Source organism: Centropristis striata, chromosome 21, assembly GCF_030273125.1.
Source record: "Centropristis striata isolate RG_2023a ecotype Rhode Island chromosome 21, C.striata_1.0, whole genome shotgun sequence".
Lineage (NCBI taxonomy): Eukaryota > Metazoa > Chordata > Actinopteri > Perciformes > Serranidae > Centropristis > Centropristis striata.
This window is the reverse complement of record NC_081537.1, coordinates 27,103,236-27,126,101: the sequence shown is the minus strand read 5'-3', so window position 1 is coordinate 27,126,101 and position 22,866 is coordinate 27,103,236.

Genomic DNA, 22,866 nt, shown 5'->3' with positions numbered 1-22,866 from the left:
TTTCCAGTGGTTCCTTTGGCCAGTTGTTCTGTGTCTTGTGGTTTATTTTTAGTCTTGTTGTCGTTTCGTGTCTTTGTAGTTGTTTTGAGTCTCTTTGTGGTTGTTTTTCCAGTTTTCACAGTTGTTATGGGTGTCTCTTTAAGATGGATTTTTTGTAGGTAAAGGCCCCTGACACTTTGGGCCCCTGGGCATTGCCTTGAAAATGCTGTTCACTGACTGTTTATCGGGAGAAGTTAACTTCAGATACCAGAGTCGAATCACCTTTATTGAGATATCAAAAAGCTTTTGACCTGTCAGATTATAGCAGTGTTCTCTCCCTGTCGCTACCTACTAGGGCAGAAGGAAATGAGTATGGTTAACCCAACACAGGGCTGAGTCACCCGCATCACAAACACTCAAACACGGGGCTGACTCACCAGCATCAACATTTTCTGAGCAAATGTGCTCGTGTTTGTGTGCGTGTGTGTTTCCACATGCAACACAACTGAACAATTGGCACAGTTGTGGGTGGGTTTAGGTTTGAGGACCTCTCCACATGTGTGTATTTTTGGTGGGAGTAGCTCAGTTCATTTGTGTGTGTGCTGCATTATGTATGATGCATGGCGAGTGAGGGAGACACAAAGCAAGCAATATCCTCTTGAGAAATAATGAGGCCAATTCATTATAGGTTCACACACAAACACACTATGTGGTTGATACGTGCTTAGTGTCATCTAGAAGATGAGACCATGTTGCTTAGAGACGCTTCGTTGTTAGATAAGGCTTGTGGTGAAATAATTTCATTTAATTTGAAACCCCAGAGGGTCGGACAGACAGGTAGTCTATGAACTACCTCATTAGTTACAGTGTCTGATCTGCTCTCCAAAGATAACAGAAGTTTAAGCCAAAAAAGTGCTTCTTAAAGACACTGGTATAGCCACAGCAACCAGCTCATTGGTTAAACCTCAGTGGGTGGAGCTAAAATGGGTGCCACCACAAATGTTGTATTTTATCCAGTGCCAAGTTATACCAAGGTGGATTCTGTCAATATTGTTACTTTTAATTAACAAGGACACTTAATTATAGGTACACAAAACACATTTATCTCCAAAGTTTTTGTTTGTTCGAGTTTTTGAGGTTTTTATTTAGCTTATATAGGCATATATACATATATATATATATATGTATAATCATAATTATGATACCTAAATATGATTTACCTAAAACAATCAATATCAGTTTAAATGTATAGAGACTGTACCCCAAATGGGACACATCTGCAATGCCACACTTTCTGGTGATTCACGGTCATTTCAAATAAGATTGCTACCACCAGTGGAGGTTTAATTGATTTATACATATTTAACAATCTACATGTGAAATTTCATTTATATACATGGAGATTTACATGATTAATTACAATACGAAAGTAAATCTGATGAGAGAAAGCAGTAAGAACTCTTGGGTGACGATCTGAAAAGTACATCTTTATTTTTACTGTACTGTATTTTATTGTGAAGGACAGAAGCACGGTCCGGTTGTGTTGATAATGATGATTGATAACAGTGATATTTATTTGGCTTACCCAGAAACATCCAATTTACCCTGAAAAACTCAGCAGCTCCCATTGTTTTACAGCGAGGAGATCCACATGTACGATGTGGGATACAATTAGCGCACGGCTAATTCACTGGCGTTACAGCCTTTAGCTGACTCTGGTAAACCAGAGGCTAACGTACACAGCTAAAACAATATACAGTTTGAAAGATAAGAAGTTAGACTCTGGTTTCACACCATTTAATTAATTAGAATCATAACATGATTATTTATATTAGTAGTTATTGTGAAATTTTGATAGAATCTCAGCTGAACGGTGTCCGATTTGGGATTCAGTTACGTTACATACATATGTATGTATGTATGTGTTTATATTTAGAATAATTTTACCTTCCTATGAGGCCCTGCTGATTAAATTTACGTAGTTGGAGTTGAAGCTGTTCTACGCTGTAGTCAAAGCCACCAGAACGCATCAACAAAAACACTGTTTTAGCTCACAGAACACATGAGATGTTGGTTTATAAGCAATTTCCCCCCAGGGATCAATAACGTTTTCCTGACTCTGATTCTGATTCTGATACCTCAGTCATTTAGTTAGTTTGTACTCTTTTTCTTTTTCAGCACCCCTATGACACCATACATAAGCAGATGGAGGTCCAAGTGCAAAATAAAGGTTCATAAATTAAAATGTAATATAAGAGAAATTGGCTCATATCAGGCAGGTGAAATTTAAGTGAAGGAAATAACCACATATGTAAACAAATACGATCCAAAAAAGAAAATTCTTCAATTTAAAACAGATAAAAGTGCATATAAAAATATTAAAACAATGATACTAAAATAAGCACAATTAAAATCCATAAAATAGTGAGTTTTAAGTCTTTTTTAAAGTTGAGGTGCCATAACGGAAAAACCCATGGTCACCCTTGGTTTTCAGAGGAACGGTGAAAAGGTTTTGATTGCAGGCTAAACCAAATTTGTTGCCAGTTAACATGCAAGTGATATTTTTTCTGACCACTGAGATATGCATTAGTCCGAACTTTGCCCGAGCTATCTGCTGAAAGGGCATCTCACCATCCTGAGTTTAAGTTGCATGAAACAATATTGTTAGAATTATGCGTTCACTGAGGACAAAGTTGTAAAGACCCCTGTTTGTCTGAGATCGTATTTGCATTTGCTGCTGCTCTGCGGACATAAAGCCAACATTATTCCCTGGCTGCTTAAAATGTGCATGACTGACATTGCAGAGAAGTCAAGCAAGCTTCACCATGCTGTCCTCAGAGCTGCAGCCAAGGAATTCTGAATGGAACAAGTGATTCTCTGGCGGTTCACAATTTGCATAGCAATATACAAACACACACAGACATGTTTGATGCACATTCGGTGGACACATATATACGGTTTATATGTAAACGGACATGCACACATGTGGAAGCACAGGTGCATGTGTGCTCAACCATTGAAGTATGCACAAATATTCAAGCATCTGCACACACACACACACACACACACACACACACGGCTGGCTCAGTTGGTAGAGTGGGTTGCCCCCCAACCGAAGGGTTGGTGGTTCGTTCCCTGACCGTCACAGCTTACATGTCGAAGTATCCTTGAGCTCCCGATGCTGCGTTCATTGGTGTGTGAGTGAATTCCTAATGGTGGCAGGTGGCAATTTAGGGTACCCTCTGCCACCAGTATGAATGTGTGCGTGAGTCTGTAGTGTAAAGCTCTTTGAGTGGTCGCAAAGTGACTAGAAAAGCGCTATATAAGTGCAGGTCCATTTACCATTACCTTTTGCAATTCTCATATACTTTGTGAGGATTAATTGTAACTTTAACCCTCAAACAAAGTTTTAAGGTTTAACTGTCAAACAAGCCTTTAAAGAAGTGAAGACCGGCCGAAATGTTAAAAATGTGTTCTCTCTCCATCGTCGCTTCCAGTCCACTTCTGGTCCTCATTTTGTAGGAAGTACAAGAACACACACACACACACACACACACACACACAGACACACACACTCACACACACACACACACACATACACACAGACATATTCACACACACATTTCTCTGTCCTCTGGAATCAGCATATTGAGACAATGAGACAATGATAACAGCTGCTTATGGATCACTTAGCGCGACCAGTCAACGTGGCCTTTGTGTTCCGTCAATACGCCGCCTGTTCTCTGTCATCAGAGTTGTCATTATTTCGCAGTGTGTTCCACGGTTGAGAACATGAGGAGTCTTTTATTTGTTGCCCCCTGTGGCCTCCTTGAATCAGGCCATCATTGAGAATGAAGCCAACTCTGTTGTCCGTCAAAGAATGCTAACAACCCAGGCCAAAGATGAAAATTCATTAGCTTGCCGGAAAAAATGTCTGCATAACTTGAGTGGAGGCAGCAGGAGACGATGCAATGCTAATGTTTGTTCTTTCCATCAAAAAGCTGCTTTCTTCACACAGAGGTTTTCTGGGGATTTTCAGAATCATGAAATGCATTATGTTTGCACATTCTATAGGAAGGTGCTCTTTGTGGGCTCTTTTGCGTTCGTCATTATATATAATTTACCATATATATCCATGTCAATGAGAATTTATTCATAAGAAAGGCCACTTTGGGTGATAGATGGACATTTTGAAGTAGTGTTGTATTAGGTTCTGATCTGCACTAAGTGTATTACAAACAGTAAATGTAGAAGTTTGTTGTTTTGTAGTCTTAGTTTGCAGAGAATGTGTGTTAATGGCAATACAGTTAAAAACGCTTTACTTTACTGTCAGACAGCCCTTTTTAAGTTTACATGAGGGATACTGAAGCCACTCTATGCTCTTGCCAAAGCCACCAGACAGTAATTCTACCTTGCAGAATGCTGGAGTTTGTCGTTTAATTTGTGTTTGTTATAGACTGTATAAATAAAGGACGTAGTGACCGTTGGTCAGCCATTGGTTTGCGGACTGCACGTTTGAGGCATCGAGTTCAGCGTTACACTCTTCGCCATCTTGTGTCGCCATCTTGTTTCCGATACGGGGAGCAGACCATATCTGGCGCGAGGGATCTGATCACTGACTACAGCCTCTCTACACCTCAACCTGACTGAGAGAAGCTGCTGCTAATTCATGTTAGCATTAACTGGAGCATTAACCCTTTGATGCACAAAGTTTTTATATTCTATATCTTTGCAATAAATTAATTTCATCATTCAGTATTACAGGTTTTCCTCAAATAACTTGTTTTTGATCATCATACATCCTAATTTTTTGTTTTCATTTCTTACTTTTTGAATAAAAACCTTTTTTGTATCACATGACCCATGTGTGTTAACTTGATGTAATAATACAAAAACTAAATTTCTTCATAAAATATGAAAGGGAAAATGGATATAATGATCTGTTGTAATTAAAAAAAAAAGATATTCAAACACACAGCAGCATGAAATAACATGAGAAGTTAATGTGGGTCGTTTTTGACCCATGTTGTGCATTAGAATGTGTTAATATGTTGTGCATCAAAGGGTTAACTGAGAAGTTAATTTTGGCTAGCAAAACACATAAACTAAATGTACATTACTGACCTCAGAAAAATGAACAGCGACTCCTTGGAGTGTCTGTTAGTCCAACCAAACGCTAAACAAGACATTTTTACTGAACAAAACGTTCATATAAACTGTCATTAAGTGAAAATATAGTGAAAGGGTCAAAGTTATGAGACCAAACCGCTAAACGTCCTTTATATATATATATATATATATATATATATATAACTTTATTGACACGTTGCTGTGGATACACATTGTTCTGCTTGTCTTCTGATGACGCATCACCTTGTTAGCCACCTGTCAATCAAAAGCAGCCCCGAGGTTTCTGTCTGGTTATTGTATATTAATATATAAAAAGCATCCAATCAAATCAAAAACTGCACAACTGAACATGTTCCATACATCTTTGACATGTTTCTGTAAGAATGTGATCCAAAATTAACATCGACCAAGATCACCGACTTCCCTGACGTCAGCATGTAGCAACATGTAGCAGTGAGTGTAATGTAAACACTGCAGTAATGTGCCTGCAGCAGACGACCATTTATAGAATCCCGGCACTAGTGGTGGAATGTAACTCAGTACATTTACTCAAGTACTGTATTTAAGTACACTTTTGAGTTGCTTGAACTTTATTTAAGTATTTCCATTTTATCTAACTTTATACTACTACTCCACTACATATTGATGCAAATGTTACACGTTTTATTCCACTACATTTAGCTGACATCTTTAGTTACTTTTCAAGTCAAGATTTAACATCAAAAACATGATCAATTTAAAGTGATAACACGTTTTTTTAAAACCTCATAACAGTATATTAAGTAGTTAACATGAGCCCTACATTAAGAAAATTAAAACCCTGTTTACGTTAAATAACCCAATAATATATTTAGAATGTATAAAACAATCTGAGTGGATTCATTCTGCATAACAAGCACTTTTACTTTTGATACTTTGAGTACATTTTGATGCTGATACTTTTGTTTTTTTATCCGAGTAAGTTTTGAATGCAGGCACAAGGGATTACTTATACATATGTTTCCCATCATCATTTGAAAGTTTGGCCATGTTTAATATGAATATACAACATTGTAAGATTATAAATGTATTACAGAAAAATAAGTAGAAGCACAATTAGTCCCCATTACATACAAGCTAAAATGTTACTTTAGGGAAAATATAAATGTCATGTGACTCATTTTTTAAGAGTTAGTGTTTGGAGAGAAAGTTTGAGAGAAATTGATGCTGTTGTGTGTGCTACTGCAATGAGTTGGCTGGACTTTTAATATCTCATTTATCTCTCTCTCTCTCTCTCTCTCTCTCTCTCTCTCTCTCTCTCACACACACACACACACACACACGCACACACACACACACACACACACAAACCCTGTGTCTTTCATGGTTGGGCTGCAGACCTTGACCACCCAGCTGAAATCTCGGGATTATGAATGATGCCAAGCAATGCTACAAACACACACACACACACATACAAGCACACACACACACACACACACACACACACACACACACTTGTACTTCTATTTTTGTTAGGGCCCTCATTGGAATACCAATGACCATCACACAAACATATGCCCAACCCTAACATAATCCTAATTTCAACCTTAATCCTAAAACAAAGTCTGAACTCTCAAAAAAGCCTTTAGTGAGGACCGGCTGAAATGTCCTCACTTCTCAAAACTGTCCTCACACTGTACGTTCAAAACGTGTTCTGGACCTCACTATGTAGGAGGTACAAGACACACACATACTGTACATGCACACATGCATGCACGCACACCTCTGATATCTTTGGTATATTATTATCTAAGTTTAATATTGGATTTGAATATTTTCCAAATATTTTTGTTATTAATCATTTGTTTTTCTTTTAAATTAATTAATTTACTTAATAAGTAATGTTTTTCTGTGTTAAATTATTTTTATTTCTAATTTATTTTATCACTTATTTTGATAAGTTTGGATTTTTGTGTTAGTTTAAGTGCATACATGGACCTCAAATATTCTGAAATAAATGATCATAGAATAAATAAGAATAAATGTCCACATAAAACAATCCACCTGGATCATTTTCAAACATGCAGTCTGACCTGCAGGGTCAGGTTCCCATTACTCACACAGTAAACTTTAGGTCAGGTTGACGCTGAAAAAGAGCAGGTTCTAATGATTGAGCTGATACCAGAGCAGAAATAAGGTCTTGTTGGGGTTTTTGTTGGCTCCTCTGATACACACTCCTAAGGGAAAACATTTTTTTTTTTTGAAAACCATCTCCACGTCCAAAGCTGATGATAAAATCAACTGAATCTCTATCAATCAGGGCTCAGAGGAGCATGAGTAAAGTGTAAGACAATGGGGCAGAACCGGTCCATTTGTCACTGCTGTTGCTGCTTTGATAGAAACTATTACCTCTGTGTAAACGGTGTGACTGCACTGTGTCTCTTGGTTGTGTGTACCGTTTGCCCGCAGTGTTGTGTTGTACTGAACTGCTTTTATGAATACCGTATTTCCTCAATTTAAAGCCGGGCCCCTATTAATGACCGGCCTCATTTAGTAACCGGGTGTAAAAACAATTTTTAGTAAATAAAAGTATATGTCAAAGTCTGTTCTCCCGTCGATATGTGTCCCCCTTATCTGAACCTGCACCAACCTGACCCCTGACCCTAACCAGTCCTCCTTTAAGTTGTTAACATGAGCCCAAGTTTACCTTAACCACAAACAGTTCTCTCTACAAGGCCTAACCTTAAACTTAAATCCTAACTCCAACCGTGGAGGTGATGCTACAGAGAACATCATTCAGGAAACATCATTTGACGGTAACTGATTTCAACACAACACCTGTATTTTGGAGTTTCTCCACACGAGTTAGCACTGTAGGTAAATATGGTTGTTTCTCCCGCTGTCCTAGTCAGTCGAGTAAGTCGAGCCGTTTATGTACGTTCTTCTGGGCTTTTTAGTAGTTTAGACATTTTAAATCCTGCTTAAAATGAACATTCAGCGTGCTGTTCATTGTTTGTGTACATCCGACTACTTCCAATATGGCTGACATCTGGGTAACTGGCTACAATGCGCTGTGTAAAACACTCTAAAAAGTGCCGGGCAGAGCTACTCTGATTTTCTTTTTTTAATAAAAGCCTCCTTCAAATAATAGCCTGCCCCTATTATTAGCCGGATCCCAAACATTCACAGTCAACAGTCATTTAATGTCTTTTATAGTCATTTTGTGTCTTTTTTGGTCATTTTGTGGGGTTTTTTTGGTAATTTTGTGGGGTTTTTTTGGTGATTTTGTGTCTTTTTTTGGTAATTTTGTGTCATTTTTTGGTCATTTTGTGTCTTTTTGTGGTCATTTTTTGTCATTTTGTGGTCAATTTGAGTCATTATTTGCTTAATTTTATGTAATTTTTTGGTCATTTTGTGTCATTTGTGGTCAATTTGATTCTTTTAGGGTAATTTTGTGTCTTTTCTGACAAATCCCAAAGTGGCAAGTTATTTCATTACATTACATTACATGTCATTTAGCAGACGCTTTTGTCCAAAGCGACTTACAATAAGTGCATTCAACCTGATGGTACTAGACATAGACCATAGGAATCGAGTAAGTACATAACTTTAAGAGCTAACTGTCATTGCTACAGGAGTGCTATATGTTAAAGAAGAAAAGAAGAGAAAAGAATAAGAACTTTTTTTTTTTTTTTTCTTTTAAAAAAAAAATATATATATATATATCTGTTAGGTGACCATGACTTAACCGAGGTATTGTTGGAAGAGATAGGTCTTCAGCCTGCGGCGGAAGATGTACAGGCTGTCTGAGGTCCTGATGTTGGTGGGGAGCTCGTTCCACCATTTGGGAGCCAAGACAGAGAAAAGTCTGGAAGTGGTTTTGAGGCGAGTTGACCCACGCAGGGTGGGAGTCGCCAGCTGTTTGGCTGATGCAGAGCGGAGAGGACGGGCAGGAGTGTAGAGTTTGACAAGGTCCTGGATGTAAGAAGGACCTGAACCGTTAGCAGCAGAGTACGCCAGAGCTAGAGTCTTGAAGCGTATCCGCGCAGCCACTGTTAGCCAGTGGAGGGAGCGGAGGAGGGGTGTTGTGTGTGAAAATTTGGGAAGATTGAAGACCAGTCGAGCAGCTGCATTCTGGATGAGTTGTAAAGGTCGGATGGCTTTGGCAGGCAGACCTGCCATGAGGGAGTTGCTATGATAGGAGAAGCCATGCGAGTGGATGAGGGAGCCAAGGGAGTTGGTGTATATCGAGAAGAGAAGCGGACCAAGGACCGAGCCTTGAGGGACCCCGGTGGTGAGTAGACAGGGTTCTGAAACAGAACCCCTCCAAGTTACACGGAAGGTGCGGTCCTTGAGATAGGATTTGATTACTTTTACTTTTACTACTATTTACTTTTAGCAAAGAACTTAGATTAAAAGTAACAATAAAATATAAAAAAAATATATAAATCCACAGATAGAGAGATGTTTTAGTTGTTGTCTGCTTCATTATTTGTCCAAAATTCGTCGTATCAACTGAGTTTGTATGATCTGAACTGTGCGCATGAGATTCTGTTCAGTGAGTGGGGGTTACGGACAACATGCATGTTAAATTGGGGGTCGCGACTCAAAAAGGTTGAGAACTACTACTTTAGAGGGAAGCTGAGTCATGAAGAAGTCATGAGTTTTGATCGGCGACTCCAGAGGGTTAAGTGCTCAAAATATAATATTGTTATATTTGATTAATTCTAAGAAGGCAGATAGACAATGTGTTTTTCTCCAGACAGACCTGAGATAGAGCGTTCCCACAGAAGTTTTCATGTTAAGGCTTTGTAGCTCATAGAATCGCAATCACATCTTCGAACGAGACCTGAACAGCTGTTGGCCTGTCCATGTCATAGGTAACTGCCAAATTGAATTCAGTTGCGTGTAAGTCCAACTTCTGTATAAAAATGAAAATGTGAATTATTACAAAAATGGGGGCTCATTCTGACTGGGATCCTGTGAGAGCTGTGTCAGTCAGAGTCCAGCACTGCAGAACTTTACCTGTGACCTAAATAAAGTATTGAGACCAGACTTTTTTCTCCGGTGTGTGTTTACTCTGGGGCTTCCAATGTAAGAACCTGAGAGACCTTTACAATATAATGACATGCAAATTAAACGCCTTTACTCTAGTAGCGGCTAATGCAACAGAGACCAGGACAGGGCTATAGAGGTGTGATGACATCAACTTTCTTCATCCACACGGCCAAGTTTTCAAACTTCAGCTTTCTCTGGAGACACTAAAGCCTTCATACACATTTTTAATATGCTGTTTATGTGAGAAAATGACATACATCACACTGGCTTTTTTCGCAACAATTGTTTTCATAAAGACCTCCATCAACACTACAACACCCGAGTGACAGGAAGATGACTGAATCTCTTCTCTCGTCTTCTCTGGCCGTCGGAACAATGGGGGGTCGGAACGATGGGCAGTCCCCGCCAGACTTATCCACTCTCGAGTCTTTTTAATAAAAGCTACATTTCTAAAAGAGGAAAACAGTGGCACAGTGTGGACAGAAAGCCAAATTTAGCCAGCTGATTGTGGAGGTACTCTGACTGTCGTACTGTCAGCGGTGAATGGGGGAGGGCTGATGGGAGCTGGTGTAGTGACAGCAGAGCTGCCTATTGCTATGCTAATGTTATGCTCATCACATTCAGCAGCCAGAGGCTCTTCTCTGTCAGAGCCACCACATCTGTCCTGTCCTGGGAAGTTACATAGACCCTGTTTCCATTTAGCAGTAACATGTGGTCTGAGTGATCTGAACACCAGTGGGCAGCTCTAAATACAGGTGAAAACACTGTCAGGACGCATTGAGATCGGATGTCAAAAACCACATTGGGAGGTGGTTCAGGCCTCAAGTGTCCACATTCAGATAGTAATGAGAACGGGTCTGTGAGTCTGGTCCACATTAGGGACCGCCTACTCAACTTCCGCCCCCTGCCCGATCGATCTGTGTATTTTTTAATGATTAATTAATTACTAGGTTTAATTTTATCCAAAACTTTGTAACACATAACAAAACACATTTAAATATGAAGATTACTGTGAAAACTAACCTCATGCCTCTTCGGGGGCTAAAAAATAAAACATTGAACTACTTCATGTTATCTTTACACCTCCATGAGTTAGTTTAACGATTAACAGGATTGTTAATTTCAAAATAAAAGCGTCTGTTATCAAAACAGGCTTTTGCACAGTACTGTATATATATCTTTTATTTTGTGCATGTATGCATGCAGCGATTAATCGATTAATTGATTGTTAACGTTATAGCCATGAGGAACTGTAAGCTGTACACCTGTAAGCAGCTGTGCTCCATGCAGACATTTCTCAAATTTTATTTTGTAGGCTAAGGAAGATTTGTACCGCAACCAGCCGATATACGGTTAAAAACAACAGCGCATTTGATGTTTCCCAAACTGAAGTTGATCACTCAGACCACATGTTACTGCTAAATGGAAACAGGGTCATAGAAAGCAGCAGCTACAGATTCTGTGCACTTGAGATGAAACATCTGGAGTGTTTTATACACAGTGACTACAAAAAGTGGCCATCCTTGACCTTTGACCTCTTGCATATTTCTGAGCAGAATTGGCTGGTTGGAGTATATGGGATATTTGTTGTTTAAACTATTGCATACTTCTTTTTTTTATTGGTTGTGATAGAGTATATTAAACCGACTCCTCTGGATAGTCATTAAACTCCTGTGCAATGTCAGGTTGGTTTACATGTCAACCAGCAACAGTGAACCCAGCAGCTGTGCTGTTTTTGGCCAATCTGCTCCATGCACACTTGATGACTCACAGGTCTACCACACACTTTAAACACAGTCTGTTTAAATCACAGCATCACCGGTGCACATGATAAATATAAACAGGCGTGCTGCTGCTGCTGCTGATGAATACATCTGGTCGGGTGTTTGTCAGTGTAACAGGCAGCAGGATGATCAAACTCTGTTATTGAAAGCTGAATCTGCAGTTGATTTGTCGGTAAACTGTGTTGGTGGTTATCGTGGTTGGTATAAATGCATCACTGGTGGAAATTCTATTCACATATTATATTTATGGTCTTTTATGGAAGAGTACTGCAGTCAGGTAGCATTATGCAGTTCGAAAAAAGTCGAAATGTCAAGAATATAGTCAACTTTTTGTGTTTGTGAAAGTTGGAAACATATTCAGTTCCCGTGTCATTAAGTCATCAGAGGAACATTGTTGTCTATACGAACAGTTATGTAGACTGCAAGCTACAACCTGATTTTCATCAATGTCATAAAATGACCAATACCCACAATATTTAAGGGTGTAGTAGTATTAACCCTCTGAAGTCCAGGAGATTTTGGTTCAGATTTGTCAACTTCCGATGCATTCATTTCTGTCTCTGTTTAGCATCTTTCAGTCAGTCCTTACATCACATGCATGGCTCCTTCTTCTCCACACAAACTTAGCTATCAGTCAGATTTTTCCTTTTTTTTTCATTACAAGTATAAAGCTGCAAGGAACACAAAATACAAACAAATGACATAGGTTTTTATGGAAATGTAGCATTTTTTTTCACTATTTATACACACCAAAACAGCAGAAAATAATGAAATAAATAAATAACTATAAAAACATCAACAACATGTCTATTTGCGTGTAAATTAAAAACAGCAATAGTTTAGTACAAAGAAAATTCACATTTTTAAAATGGTCTAGAAACATAAATGACACACTGTGAAAGCTCCTTTGATTGCACTTTCAACTGGCTTTCTCAGCTTGTATGATATATAAATAAAGTTATCACTGTAAATAAAGCATGCTTAGTGTTTTTTCAATAAATAGATGGACTCCAGAGGGTTAAAATCCTCCTACAGATAAATGAGCTGTTCTTGGTCGTAGCTTCTACAACTATTGTTTTGGGAAAATTTGCTTTCACGTAATTCATGTGATTTTTATTTATCTATTTTTTTAAACATATAATAGACAAATGTTCTGTGGTTTACTGAACATTAAATATTAAATGTAGCTGGTAGTTTAGGAGTTAAAAGTGAAATACAGATTCTTTGTGACATATATTCAATTAAAACTGTAGAAAGACAGTAACCTCTTTTTTTTTGTCTATTTCTAATCTTCTACCCCCACACCTATCAGACCTCAAGAAATCTGAATGAAAATTGGCGCTATGGTTTTTCTGGTATCCACGAGCCTCCACTTTACGGGAAAATATCCATTATTACAGGCTATGGTCTTAAGAAGAATAAAAAGTGATTCATCACAGCAAATTGTGCTATCACTGAGTTAATTTATGTATAGAGAGAGAAAAAAAGACTTTGTCTTAGAGTTCCTCTCCCACATGCAAAAAAAAACCCATGCAGATTACATATTATTAATTGGTGACATGAATTAGTATTAAATTATGAAATACGCTTAATTCAAAAGATATCGAATATATATATATATATATATATATATATAAAAGAAAAACTTGCAGAGCTCATCCTGATTATTTTTTATATGTTAAAGTCAGTAAAATGAAAATAATTGACTCTAAGTACAAGCAAAACATCTTATAATACCCAAAATATTATACCTCAGAGTCTACATGATGTAGCTAATGTTCAAATACACAGTGCACCGGTTTATATATTATCTGTATAGCCTTGCATGAGTTTTGTCTGTCCACAGAGGTCTCATGAAGAGTCACCTGGAAGCATTTTTTGCCTCCTGAGAAAAATCTTCTAAGTCCATACCGATATGTTCTGATATTTATTCCTGTACAGTCTGTTGTTCCTGTTGTCACACAGAAGATAACTCTTTACAGAAAATAATCTTCAAACGAACCTCAAGTTGAGCAGAACTCCCCCCCAGGGGAGGGCTGATGACTGTGGAACTTGAGGCGGGGGGTTGGAGTGTGTGTGTGTGTGTGTGTGTGTGTCTCAGGGGCAGGAAGAACCCACCCCCTCCCACCTCCTCTCCCAGCACCCCCCCAGCCAGGCCCTTTGTTCCCTGATGATGTATGAGACAGCATCTCCCTTGGAGTACCACAGGAACACGACAGCGGAGCAACAACGCTGTCCCATAATGGAGACTGATGGGACGGCTCCCGCTCTCTTCACTTTGTCCACTACTAAGATTGAGCTGGCGCAGCACTCCAGGCTCCTACGGGGCCCTTGGACAGCTCCGAGAGGGGCCCTCGTAAGAGAAGACTGAACCTGACGGCGGCTCACGTCTGTCGGCCGTGCCGGTCCTGCCACGGCCTGACAGGTGGATGGATGGATGGATGACGTATGAGAGGATGGAAGGGCGGATGGATGGACGGGGACCTGCGCAGGTCTTTGTGGGCTGGGTGACAGCGAGGAGAGGTGAAGGGGATCCCGGGCCTTCTGGTTCCTGTTGGACATTCCTGAGATGACTAAGATCGCAAAAGGCGGCAAAGCTGTCTCTTCTCCAAGCATTCACACTGACCGAATGCCATCAGCTGAGGGCGGTTTGGTTTACGTATGAAGGTGTCACACTGCAGCAAAGCAGGGGTTTTGTAGGCCAACTCGGGAATTAGCATCAGTTAATCACTCAGTAGAAGTAGGGAGAACTGAAAAATGTCTGGTTGTAAGTACACTGCAAAAAAAGAAAAGTTGGGTGGACTCAAAATTTCAAGGCAACAAACTTCGATAAAATTTTAAGTTGGACAATTAAACTAAATATTTTAAGTTTTGTTTTTGAGTTTGCTCAACTCTGAATTCAGATTTTTGTCAACTCAACTGTAAATTGTACTAATTTATAATTTTACATAGTTATATGTAAAATTATACTGTTATAAAAATTAAAATTGGACAGTTATAATAACTTTTAATCCTTACTTCTGCTAACTTCTGCAATTGGCACGATTGTAACGCCGCTATGAAATGTCAGCTAATATTGCGACCACAATTTTGAGTTAGCATTGATACGCTAATGGCTGCTCTTGTAGCTGTAACAAGCAGCGCTGCTAGCATCAGTTAGCTGCTAGCTTTCGCTAATGACCGAATTTTACCGCTTTCCCGCATTTCACAACAAAGAAATAACAGTTAGCAGAACTATTGTCCCTTGTTTTGAACCCCAACTTAAAGATATAAGTAACAACAACTCACAAACTTGTTTTTGAGCAGACAACTGGCTTCCTTTGTTGTGCTAACTTACATTATTGCCCTAAATGTCAATAATTTATATTTCCAAGTTTTACCAACTTAAATCACTGTTTTAGGCAAAAATCTGGGCAAAATAAAATATATATATACAGTACTGTGCAAAAGCCTGTTTCGATAACGGATGCTTTTATTTTGAAAGGATGAAAATAGACTTCCTGTCAATCGTAAAACAAATTCAAGTGAGATAAAACTGTAAAGATAACGTCAAGGAATTCAGTGCTTTATGTTTTAGCCCCCGAAGAGGCATGAGGTTAGTTTTCACAGTAATCTTGCATATTTAAATATGTTTAGTGTTTAGGTAAGTTTGGGATAAAATTAAACTCAGTAATTCATGCTAGCAATGTTTGATACAGTAAGCTAGTTTTGCTCAAATTAATACTCTTGTAATTCTGTGTGTTTTATAATTGTTATTGCAACTTTCAGTTTGCAAACTGGAGCTATCCTACTTAATTCTCAGCTCATTGGCTTATTGACGTACGGACGCAGAACGGAACGCTCGATCTTTCAGTTCAATGATACTGATACGCAGTCATAGATAAAATAAAATAAAAAAGATACGCAGATCGATTAAAAATTCCATGTGATCGACACAATTCTTAACGACAATTAACTCATCATTGATTAATTATTCCCTAGGTTGTAAGTGTAAGTTGAATGAAATAAATGGAATCTATACAGAATTTTCAACTTTGCCAACTTTAACAATATTAGATTAAAAAATGGGGGCTCCATATGCTATACATAGTGAACTATTTACACTTCTACAACCTCTACTTCCAACATCTGTGGTCCTCTCCTCTCTGATCTGTGTAAATAGCTTCCATTTCAAACTGATATTTGCAGTTAGGTCAATGCAAAGATTTTGGGGTTTTTGGGGACGTGTAGAAAGTTATTTTAAAATTTCTGAACAAACTTTTACCGAGGAGAAGGGGGTTTGTTTCCTGTGTGAAAACAAAAGCAAACAACTTTTTTCCATTTCTTCCACTTTTTCTGGAACTTCTGTGGCTCACGTCACCCTGGTAACTACTTCACTTCCGTCATCTATTTTTACGACTTACCAAGAAATTTTGTGCCCTAAACCTAGGTCAGTGGTTTTATAGCCTAAATTCACAGAAACTGCAGCCTATTTTACAACCGCGAACCGTACGTCTATGTATAATGACGTGTGTGCTATTTTTTAGGAACGCTCTTATGTGTTATTATGGGTGGTATGATTGCTCTTATTATTATTATTATTATTAGGACTCATTATTACAGCTCTATTCTCCTCGAGTATCACTTTGGTAATCTATCAATTTGTCATTGAGCAACATCAGCAGGTCAAATTTGGACTTTTTTTTACCTGGAGGATCACTTTAAAGCTGAAGTAGGCAACAAAAAAAAAAGAATACAAAAGGGAAAAAAATAAAGGGATATAGTGACGGTTTCCAAAAATATTAGTTGTTTACATCTAAACACATATTTATATAAAAGTTACACACTGTAGCTTTGATAAGATTCAACACAATGGGTCGATTCAGGTTGTTTTAATTACAAAAATGTTTGCTGTGACTGTCTCTCCTGGACCTCAGGATCAGAAAAACATCCAAATGACTATAATGTTGTGTGAGGGAAGATTATGAGTAGAGGACAGTTGAAAAAAAATGGAGAGAGGAAGAAAAACAAGGACGCAACAGAGAGATGACTTAATGACTTTAAAACGTGAGAGTGATGCAGGTGGAGGGACAGCACAGTATGTGTTTGTAGGAGAGGTTGTTTGGATGTTGTTCTGAGGTCATCTTTGTGTGTGTGTGTGTGTGTGTGTGTGTGTGTGTGTGTACAGTATGTGGACAGATCATGACTCAGACAGGAAATAGATATTATGATCTTTCACAGATGGAGGCCCAATTATTGAATGGATAATACAGTGTAATATCTGAATAATGTCCCTACTACACAAAGACTTGACACACATGAGCACAAATGTCCGCTGTGAATCATTTCCTGTGATCACAATAATACAGCCATTAATGCATAAATGCATACATGAGGTCAGGGAACCTTTGTAGAGGCAATGTCTGATTTTAAAAACTCATCAGTGTAATAATGAAAATAACAATGATGAGCAGAAGAAGAGGAAGTAAAAGAAGAAAAACTTAATAGGTTGATTAGGAGAAACTGTGGTCTCATTGAAATGAACTTTTCTCATTTGAACAAGAGCTCAGTCCTTGGCTGGGTATCCCATTAGAAATGTGTCCCCATGTGAAGCACCAGACGAAAAAGGATTCACAAAAGGACAATCGAACAACAAGACAGGGTTTGAATTTTTCATTCTTTACCAAAGTACTTTCGTCATCTTCCATGTATACAGCGGAGTGCAACACCATTCAACAGAAGCCATGTTTCCATCAACAAATTTCAATTTGCATTTTGAAGATTTGCGTGAAAAAAGCTTGATGGAAACAATTCAATAAAACTTTCGAAAATGCACATACAATTTTTTACTTATTCGTTGAGGTAGTTTTTGTCTTTTTGAAAAATAGTTAATGTGCTAGATGGAAACACTTTCCGAGTAAGTTCTTAAGTAGCGTTGTAAATTAAATCTAATTCCCAAAGGCATATTTTCTGTGGTGGGTGGCCAAAGTTGTCCAATTGGCAACCTGTTTTTTAAATTATTTTTCTCTCTTGCTCAATCTCTTCTTCTCCTACTGTTTACTGACAGATTAGCCTACAGCAACACATCACACTGCCATCCTCTGGCCAAAAATGTGTTTATGCAGCTTTATTTATTGGCTCTAAGCCAGTAATTCTCATTTTCTTTAATGCAACATTTCAAAAATTTTGCTTCAAATTCGCTTCCACTTCAGTGGAATGTGGCTAATGTCACGGATCATGAGCGCCCCCTACCATGAGGCAGGAGAACTTAGTGCCTTTTCGGAGCCATTTTATGATTGCTCAGCACAAGAATCGCCCCCTGGCTATTGGCATAGTAATAACACTGTGTGTAAATGATGTAACTAAAGAGAAATAAATGACTTAGGCAATTTTTTTAACATGCCTTTGTGACTTAAGCAAGATATGGTAACACTTTATTTTGAAGGTGTCTACATAAGAGTCACACAAGCCTGTCAGAAACATGACATGACAAGTGTCATGAGCATTAATGTTACTTCAAAGTGTCATTAATGTTCATGACAATCCCATGTCATATTTATGACATGCTCATGTCACTCTTATGTAGACACCTTAGAGTAAAGTGTTACCAATATTAGTGTCAACAATAAAACACTGATAAACTAAACTGATAACTAAACAATCTCCCTCTAGCTCTTCTTTGCTGGGTTCTTATCTGATGCCTATGAATGTGGCAAATTGTCAAAGAAGTGATGATCTTAAAGGGGTAAAATCACATGATCTGATCAACTGAGGATGTAGGAGATTTTACCATAGGTGGCTGGCGTCATGAGGAGATGATTTAGGCAAAAAACAAACAATTTTGACAAAAAATTACGTAGGCGAGAATTTTAACAGTGTGACGATATAGCAAAAGTGTTTGAACTTTTTAATAGCGACATACAGAGAGACAGCAACACAGTCTCACTGCATAGCATGCCAGCACATACATTTTTTTTCCCATGATGACAGGTAAGGCATGGCCTCCCCTGACCGCATGTCACTGTTATGAACTCTTTCATCACAAGCAACTGTTGGAAGCTCTGCGACAAAACAGGAGGAGCATCAAGTTGTTATTTTACCTTAAATGGAGTGAGGTTAAGTTGCATCAATGTTTTTACACTTGAAATGTTGTAGCGTGTCGGAGAAGTTGCATGTGTTTGTCACAAGGGGATTCCACAGACACAAAACAAGGAAGTGAAAGCAACAGAATCAGGACAGCTCATAGGTCACGGATGATTGACAAGCCTTACTCTCAGTATGTGTGTATGTGGATTGATTTGCTCCAGCACTGATTTTGAAAGTCATGCTGCTAAATATAGTTTTTAAATTCCATATTAATTTCCATGACATGCATGCATTGGTCAAATATGTGGGAGCAGGGCGGGGTAACGGACAAGGAGGATGTTTGGGTAAACAGTGGCTGTGACGTAGGGAGCAAGTAGCAGTGTCACTGTTAGTTGCAGTCTATCTTAAATCTAAAATAAGAGTTGTGGTGTAATTCCTAGAAACCAGCATACAGGCTGCAGTGTTTATTGCACACAAAAGTATCACATCAAATATTTAAAGTTCTTGGAGGAGTACTTGTAGAGGGGTCAAGGGTTGCATGTCCTTTGGGCAGGGCCAGATTAACACCTTGCTGTATCCTGGGCAACAGTATTCAAGGGCCCCATCATCACGACCCCAGAATCACCATAATCTGGCAAAATACAGAATAAATTACAGTCATATACAGTAAAATACTCAATACATCAATAACTAACTGCCATCAAGTGCATTTTCATGTACAGATGTGTTCATAGAGCTACAAATGTACCACAATGTCCTCTTGTCAGAGCCAGTCACTCACATATGATGTTATGAACACAAAACATAATCTGGCAAAATTGACCCACTACATAGATAATAATAATAATTATTATTTTACATTTTATTTGGAGGGTTCCTTTCTTGGCACTCAAGGACACCGTATAAAAAGAAAGAAAAAGATAGGGAAGGAAGTGTCTCAATTTTCACAAAAAAACAAGTAAGCAACCACTTTCAAAGCATCCAATATTTATTTAACAACACATATTCCCAGCAGCACAAATGTATTGAATTGATAGAGGCATCACAGAGGAAGACAAGACACAAACAAAAATCAAGAATCTAGAATCAAGTAGCATTTTGGTCCTCAGCTCATTTTAAACAGAAATCACCCTGTCACCTCAAAATTCATTTTTGAACAACGGCTCCAATGGACAGTTTAACATATATGCAAAAGATAAGTAGATATTTTGCTTGTGCCCACACTGCCATGGGCCCTTTAGAGGTCGTGGGGCCCTGGGCAATTGCCCAGTTGCCCATATGGTTAATCCGGCCTTGCTTAGGGTGGCGTGGGGTGCAAAGTTGACTTCTCACAGGCCCGAAAGGTGCATGTTCAGCCATTCGTAAGCCTGGTCACGCTCCTATTTCAGACTGAAGGATGACTTATTACTTCCACCGCAACTGAATAAACTCTGATCAAGCTGTCAAACTAGGCAGCGATGATCAAATATGAATCCAGATTCTGTTACTGCTTTGCCTGTTTCTCACCTCAAATGTTTTCAAAAACACATCACATTTGAGAAAGTTCATAACCTCGCTCAACAAGATCGCCAACCTGAACCACAGAATAGGTCGTCTGTCAATACCACCCAAAATAACCAATATGAGTGTTTCGCTGGTACAAAGCAGAGCAGATCATTTCTAAAAAAAAAAAAAGCACATGCGTCATTATACATAAATTAAAGTTCGCTTTTGTCCAAAAAAAGGCTGCAGTTTTGTTGAATTAAGCCTACAAACCACTGATCTAGGTCAGTGATTTTCAACCTTTTGTCAGTGATGTACTCCCCGTGACATATTTTTTCAGCCAAATACCCCCTAACCAGGGCAAAGCATTTGGGTAAAAAAGAAAAGACTTAAAAACAGAGCGCTGTGCCATCAGTGTCTGATTTATTAAACTTTGGAACTGATAAACACATACAACATTCAAACATTTGAAAAGAAAACTATTTCAAACATTCTAAATTTAATAATCCATGACTACATTTATTGTAAATATTTCTGATCACTAAAATGTAGGGATTCAAACTAATGTAGTAAAAACAGTGACCATATAACCATTTAAAACCTACGCTTCAACCTCGACTCCATCTTTGAGTTTTCAAGTGATTGACAGGTGATGCCAGGTGTCATATGACAGGTTGGGTCGGACCATCCTGATATGGGGGACACTCTGGGTTTTTAGGAGAATGAAATTGAATAGCCTACTGAATATAAAATTAATTTTATGAACTTATACTTATATTTTCCTAAAATATTTATTAAATAATTATTTTTAAAGGATTTTTGCATGGATGCTATAGTTTTTAAAATCTCACGTACCCCATGGAGTATCTTCACATACCCCCAGGGATACGCATACCCCCATTTGAGAACCACTGATCTAGGTTTAGGGCAAAAAGTTATTGTTCCAGTGTTATAAAAGACAGTTTAAACAGTAAATAAAAGGCACGTAAACACTGGAAATTAATTAGTCACAATGCGACTACCAGAAGTGACATAGTTGCGTATTAACGTGATGCACTGAAGTTAGGTGAATCACAATGTTCACTGTTCTTTTCACATGGGACATGTTCTCCTGGGTGAAAGTCAGACGTTTGTTTGACTCATCTACCACCCGTCCCTCCCACCTGAAGTGCAACTTTTGTGCTTTAAAATCCGCCTCTGCATCATTAATAATTACCACAGCTGCTAGAGGGCGGGAGGACAGTCTGAAATGTAACTATGGGTCGTATTAAATTGCTTGGGAACAACCAATGGGAGGTTTTTCAGGGGAGGACAGTCTCCTCGGTCGCCATGTTTGACCAACCGGCGCCCCAATATGCTTATGTCCCTTGTTACATCACACATTTTAGTTGCTGTGATTTGTTGTAGGTCTCAATCCTTTTTGTCTGCACCCCTTGAGACAAAAAATGAACTGTACTGTACTATATATTTGCATTTCTTTTCTCTGACAGTATACAATAAGATATTCAGGAAATACGGGTCTTTTTTTCCATTAAAAAAATCAACTTAGCAATGTCTATGATTGTCTCTGATGCTTTTTGTGCTTTTGTTATGCTATGTTCTCTGTGTGTTCCGTATGTTCTTTTGCTGGTCCGATGCCTTTTTTGTATGTATTCCTTCCTTTTTTCTTCCTTTCATTTCCTGTATTGAGATTACGTTATTAAATAAAGCTCATATATAGTTTTTGGGATGGTCAGTCAGTGGGGGCCCACTTTGAGGAACCCTTGGCTTTTATGTAGCGTCACCAACATGCCAGCAAGTTTCAGGAGCAAGAACCGGAAGTAAAAATGGAAACAAAACTGGCCTCGGCACTCACAAGCTCATCTGTGTTTGGTGCAGCAGTGTAAAGGCGGCTCGTGTGTGTTTATAGTTGAAATGGCAACAGCCAGACTCAGTGATGTGGAAATATTGGCTATGGATTTGTTATGGTCTCATTCATCTCTTCATCTCTCTCCTCTGTTTTCTCTCAGTCTCTGATAACATCAGGTCATCTCCACTAAATGACGGATCATTCCACCACAAACACCATGCCACTGAAAGTGAACCAATTTATCAGCTCGCTTTATAGCTCCGTTTGTGTGTGTGTGTGTGTGTGTGTGTGTGTGTGTGTGTGTTTCTGGTGGGTAGAGGTGAAAGTGAGAAAAACTATGAAAATTGAAAAAAAGCAGATTAATCTTTTTTCTTACTCTCTCTCTCTCTCTCTCTCTCTTTCTTCCACCTGTTATCCTCATACATTACATTCTTTCCACAGACACCTGCACAGGTCAACGCAATTAAGACTTAGTGCATGATTAGTTCTTACTTTAAGTTTTATAGGTTGTGGCATTTTTGTAAAACTTGCAACAATGAC